At 43.9% G+C, this 5,532-nt stretch overlaps 1 long non-coding RNA gene across 1 annotated transcript; it reads left to right on the forward strand.

The window, feature by feature from the left end:
* Positions 1–4,059: 4,059 nt before the first annotated feature.
* LOC118406700 lies at positions 4,060–5,299 on the forward strand. The gene is made up of 2 exons (XR_004830073.1): positions 4,060–4,135; positions 4,834–5,299. It is a non-coding gene; the product is annotated as an uncharacterized LOC118406700 (long non-coding RNA).
* Positions 5,300–5,532: the final 233 nt, after the last annotated feature.

Genomic DNA, 5,532 nt, shown 5'->3' on the forward strand with positions numbered 1-5,532 from the left:
TTTGGAACTTTTGAAAGCCACATTTTTGGTTACTGTTATCATGGAGCTTTTATCTCCTTTGATTTACAAAAATATATCCATTCAATGGTCGAGACAATACGAGCAATCGCGATGATGTCACAGTGACGCAGTGGTAGGTAGAAAACAGGTTTTTGGCAAAAGATTGATTTACATATTAACCGGTAATTTGGTCTGCTAATTTAAATGTCAATTTTCAATCCAATCTGCTGACGTCCTGGTAGGCACCAACCGCCGAATACCCCGGATATAAACAACAACAGCGATCGCTTGTATGACTGTTTTTGATTTCGGGGCCTTTACCTTTGAAACATTCTCGCCGCACATGCGCTCTGACCTCTGAGGTAGAGCTAATTGTGTGACCACTAACTTAGCTACGACTCTCACAAAAGTTTAGACACAAAATCACACCCCATCACACCAAATGATAGTCTTATATATACGCACTCATGTGAAAATACCTTTACCTACAAGTCGAAATCACCCCCTCCCCTCCCGGGGCCCTTCCTTCCCAACTTACCGGCCCAAATGATGGCGGTGGTGAGTAAGACTCCGACAGACGTCCTGAACCAGGGCGTCTTGAAGGGTCTGACGATGGCCCAGAACCGGTCCAGACTTAGGACAGCTAGGGTCATGCAGGTGGCCTGGGCTGTAACCTGTCGTTAAGAAAATAAGGCAGAGATTTTTAATACAGAGATCGGGACTAATATGCGGCGACAGGAATTCTGGGTAATATGTCAAAGGTAAAACCCTCCCCAAAAAGTCTCTACATTGTTATGCAAATCAAAACAATGGTCGAGACAATGCCTGTTTTATTTTGCCATGCCTTTACTTTTGAGACAAAGGTCTAGAGGCAGACAGCATGGGGAAAGCGTTACGCTTGAAGGAGTCTTCTGGGCTGCTACAGTGGTTCGGGTGGCAGGGGAGGAGTGACACCCGACATAAGTCAAGTAAGTCAAGTATTACCCAGAATTCATGTCGCCGCACATGAGTTCTGATCTCTGTGAAAGGGCTTATCAAGTAATGATTATTGGTTCATACATATTTGCTACATTGCTCGGGATCGGTGTACCGAAAGTGCGAAAAGGAACGAAAAGGAGCGAAAAGGAACGAAAAGGAACGAAAAGGAATGAAAAGGAGCGAAAAGGAACGAAAAGGAACGAAAAGGAACGAAGAGGAACGAAGAGGAACGAAAAGGAACGAAAAGGAAAGTACCGAAAGTGCGAAAAGGAACGAAAAGGAACGAAAAGGAACGAAAAGGAACGAAAAGGAACGAAAAGGAACGAAAAGGAAAGTAACGAAAGTGCGAAAAGGAACGAAAAGATTGGATAGAAAAGGAACGAAAAGGAAAGTACCGAAAGTGCGAAAAGGAACGAAAAGGAACGAAGTATGAAGCAAAGTGAAATAAAATCGATGGGAATATAAGGTAACGGTACTGTGATCGGCAAATGCATTTGACACGGACTTTATTTTTGTATTTTGTGGCTTGTTCCACGAAATTCCTAGAGCTCCAATGGTTCAACGGCGAACCGGCGGGAAAGTGCACGCGTGGAAATAGCTAAATACAAATCAAAGGCGATGGGCGGAGTCACGAATCAGTGCGTCCCGGGTTCCCACGCGGGCTGTCACAGATCAAATTAGGGGGGGGGGGGGTTGAAAGCAGATGAGTAGCGCGCTAGAAAAACGTTTGACAGGGTCGGGTTAGGTTATTTTTATACGGTCCCAAAAATGTCACAAAGTCGTTTTCTAGTGGTCCCGGCCTAAATTATAAGTGGCCCCGGGCAATCGGGACACCGGGTTGATTTCAATTTGAGACCTGGTTCCAAAGACTTTTTCTGCCGAACCTGCACGGGGAGACGTGAGTCGCCCGCCAGATCTCTCCGTAGTTTCCTAATATCCTTTGCACAAATTCCTCACGTTGGCCATTTCTTCCCGCAAAATTATTAATACTCATGGTACAACGTGAAGAAAACTCCTTGGTACAATGTATACATGTCTATCCTTTCACAGCTTTTCTTTTGTCGTGAACGAGCAAGAATATATGTCTCCAGTCTCCAGAAAACCATGTTGTGGGCCCTGTTGAAGGGAGCTGTCATGCTCGTGGGGCAGCAGTTTATTAGCATATCCTTCCTGACCAGACTTCTATTAGACGTTAACAATAGTAGAACTTTATTGGACATTTGTACATGGTACAATGTATGGCAACAACTATTACACAAATCGCAGGTCATTTGCATGCGGCGCTCCCATCTTGGGAGAACAGAAGCCACCCAAATACAACAACAACGCTACAATCTGGCCTCATTCTGAAAATGTATATTAATCGATATTTATCCATCACCCACCAGTAACTGAATTTTAGTCCTTACTTTCTTATCTCAGTTATGTTTCCTTGTATTTCGCTGATCTTCAAAGAATAATTTAGCCACACAAACACAACAGCCTAAAACAGCGCCATAAAAATTTGATATCGCCAAATTCTGAGTAAAATAAAGCACGTTTCATAGGCTTCTAACGCCCGCAGTACCGGTTCCTTATATTCTCATTGATTTTATTTTAGTTTGCTTCATACTTCGTTCCTTTTCGTTCCTTTTCGCACTTTCGGTAGCAAAAAAGCGAAAAGGAACGAAAAGGAACGTTCCTTTTCGTTCCTTTTCGCACTTTCGGTAGACCTAGGGCTGGGTTTTTCTCATTGGACCGGTCCAGAAAAACCGGACCTGAAAAAATTCGGTGGACCGGATGTTAGACCGCTTGGAAAATGAACTGATTATATGATCAGACATTCACACGTTTTCAGGCACATAACACACATTCAGGCAAATAACAAGAGCGAAGCAGAGTAGACTCTATAGTCATTTTACCAACTTTTAGAGTCAATCGTACAGAGGTAGTTAGCCTTGTGGGATTTTTAAAACGCCAATGGGAGTCGAATACTACACAAAACAGACTTCTTTGTAGCAAAATGAGTGAGAGTTTTGAGTGTCGTCCATTCACAAGTTTTCACATAATGAATCAGGTTCTGGTCCGGACATGGACCTGATCCTCTGGACCTGAACCGGACTTCAGCCGGGACCTGAATGTTCTGTACCGGTACCCACCCCTAGTCCTGCCATAGGCCCGTTGGCCTGAGGGGAGTTGAGGAAGTGCCTTCCATTTCACTTCCTCTATCACGTACACTTGAGCATACTCTGTTGGGAACTTCTCTGTATTTAAATTTGCTGCACGACGGTAACCGCCTGCCATCATGAGAACTTCTTTCAGCCTCCCTCCTCTTGTCTTCATACCATGGATTGCCTCTGAGCTCAGTTTGAAACTTTGACATGACGTTGTCTATGATCAGTTGACATTCTTTGCTGTCACGTCGTCCATCCTGACTTTTGACAAGAAGTCTTTGTTGATATCGCCATATCGAACGAGCTTGAGCAACTCGGCGAGGTAATGTTTTCGTACCTAATCCATTGCCGGACAAGTTCCAAGACGGATTTTTCGCTCTTAACTTGGATGTGGCCATCGAGAGTGGTCAAGAGAGCACGTATGTCTTCAATAGACGTTTGCAGTACTTAGTATGTTGTCTCTCTTTACAAAATTCATGGCCTTTTCTTCCAGTGTTCTCATGTTGTAAAGCTTTGCCAAATGTTGGATTCGCAAGCACTGGGCTGCATTGTTAGAGTGGAGCATATCTTGGAGGACATTCTGGCATTCCAGTTTTATTTCTGTGACGTGAACACCTGTGGCTGACTGTCCAGTTATCTAGGACAAATGCCCGGGGGAGCTTGCATCACCCAAATTCCTGCCATTAAAATTCCTCCGGACTAACTTCTCATAATGCAAACATGCCTGTGCACTGGCGTTCCTGCGGAAAAATGCCTGTGCAATTCCTAGAATTTTTGCAGACTGAACACAATAATATACCATTTGGCTTGCCCCTAACTTGGGGCCTAAGGCGTCGCCAAAAAAGTACTAACCCATATTTCACCAGAAACCTCACCTTTGACCCCTTTTCCCTCCTGATACAACCGGTTGCACCAGTTGACCCTATAACAACGTTTTAATGTAGTTTCTTCCTTTATTCCTTTATTTCTGCCGTTCCTTAGCTCTCTATCATCTCTAGAAGTAGGTAAGAATGATTTTATGGTGCTTTGTAACATCATAAATATACGTGTATTTGGACTTTCCAACTACATATATCTCAAAAACTCCTGGTGCGTCTAAGTTCTCTCAAATTTTATATGGTTTGTTACGAAAGTTGTTTACTTCGTTCAAGGAGGTGATATATTCGTTATTGTGCCGTTTGTTATATTTCAACGAGTAAATACAAATGTCGTGATCATACTTTCAATGGGTCATTCAGAATTTTACTACATCTGTATTTAGTAATGAAACTAATTTCCGCAGTGACAGACATGTAAGGAGGGGCTCCAAGCTCAATCCTTTTGGAAAGGTTGTAGACGTTAACCGCCGCGTTTGTCTCGAAAAAAAAAAATCCTGTCTCATCGACTGTCTGTTCCAAAATCGAAGACGTCAGGCTTCATTGATTGTTCACGATTTGCAGATTGGCATACTTTTTTATGTGTTTCTAGTAGTATAGTTCACAGTCTGACTTTAGATTTACTGCACATGTGTACTTTCTAGGCATCATGTATTTATATTACATGTAGCATGATTAAATCGCACTTACAGTGGTGTGCCTAATATCTGCCAGCCCCAGAGAGTGAGCGGAGGAAGCAGTTTGGGACAGAGGACAAAAAAATTATTAACAAAATTTGAATCAGGTATGTTATGCCTGACAAATTATTGCTGCATTTTTAATTCCAGACATTGCCATGGACCTCTCCCGGGACATGACCTTTGCCTGTGACCCCCGACCCCTGGACCTGTCCCAGGACATGACCTTGTCCCCTGACCCCAGACCCCTGGATCTCTCCCAGGACACATTGGCCCCTGACCTACGACCCCTGGGTCTGTCCCAAGACACCTTGGCCCCTGACCTACGACCCCTGGGTCTGTCCCAAGACACCTTTGCCCCTGACCCCCGAGCCCTGGGTCTGCCTGAGGACATGACCTTGGCCCCTGACCCCCGACCCCTGGGTCTGTCCCAGTACGTGACCTTGGCGGTTCTCCCCAGACTGTACATGGAGGAAGTGGTGTCTGAACTGGGCAGGAGAAACATCAGCACTGGGGACGTCAACAACAAGGAGCTGCTGGTGGCTGTGCTGAAGTTTGCCATGGAGAAGGAATACAGTGGGACGGAAAACATCCTGATGTCAAAGTCGAGTCAAGGTGTAATATTGTCAAGCCTTTTTTGTCCACAAAAAAATTCAACTGTTTCACTAGAAGAATTAAAACATAACATTTTCCTAATATACTTTCATTTTATTCGGTATTATGTAACGGTCATATGTCTTCATTTGGGGTGCAAACATATAAAAGGAATGAACTTAGGTTCAAGCTCATATATCTTCAATATTTGAAACCTTTTTACAGGACAAAAGACGACAGCAATGCTATGTGGAG

This window comes from Branchiostoma floridae, chromosome 19 (assembly GCF_000003815.2).
Source record: "Branchiostoma floridae strain S238N-H82 chromosome 19, Bfl_VNyyK, whole genome shotgun sequence".
Taxonomy (NCBI): domain Eukaryota; kingdom Metazoa; phylum Chordata; class Leptocardii; order Amphioxiformes; family Branchiostomatidae; genus Branchiostoma; species Branchiostoma floridae.